Source organism: Pygoscelis adeliae, unplaced genomic scaffold (genome assembly GCF_000699105.1).
Source record: "Pygoscelis adeliae isolate BGI_AS28 unplaced genomic scaffold, ASM69910v1 Scaffold431, whole genome shotgun sequence".
NCBI lineage: Eukaryota > Metazoa > Chordata > Aves > Sphenisciformes > Spheniscidae > Pygoscelis > Pygoscelis adeliae.
In genome coordinates this window covers 281,488-281,880 of record NW_008824047.1, presented here as the reverse complement: position 1 = coordinate 281,880, position 393 = coordinate 281,488, and the positions used below count along the sequence as shown (strand labels likewise).

Genomic DNA, 393 nt, shown 5'->3' with positions numbered 1-393 from the left:
CCTGCTCTGCTGACCCCCATGTCCCAGCAATACTGACCAGCCTCAGGTACAATGTACGGGATACAGGAGACATCCAGCTTAGGCTGCGTCCACATGGCTCTAGATACCAGCTCAGGTGGTGCCACAGCCTGCTGGAGTGCTGTTTTACAGCATCATGCAAAGGACAAGGGAGGGTCTAGGGTGTTAGGGTGAACTAGGAGCTAGGTTGTGTGATAATGTAGATGCACCTCACGTTAATTTCTGTTCTCTGCAAGGAAGCATCTGCCACATAGACCCTTTTAACTTAGTTAAGAGAAACATTGTGTCCTGTGTTAAATCCCCACCCAGCCCTCTACTTCTCTTTCTAGATCAAAGGCACAGTTTTCCTTCTAAACACAAAGGAAAACAGGGTCT

General features: G+C 48.3%; 1 protein-coding gene across 2 annotated transcripts in view; it reads right to left on the bottom strand.

Annotated features, from left to right (window-relative positions):
- The window catches only part of LOC103924904 (ovomucoid-like), a 5,468-nt gene that overhangs the window by 1,936 nt on the left and 3,139 nt on the right, over positions 1–393 (bottom strand). The gene's annotated exons all lie outside the window — the stretch shown is intronic.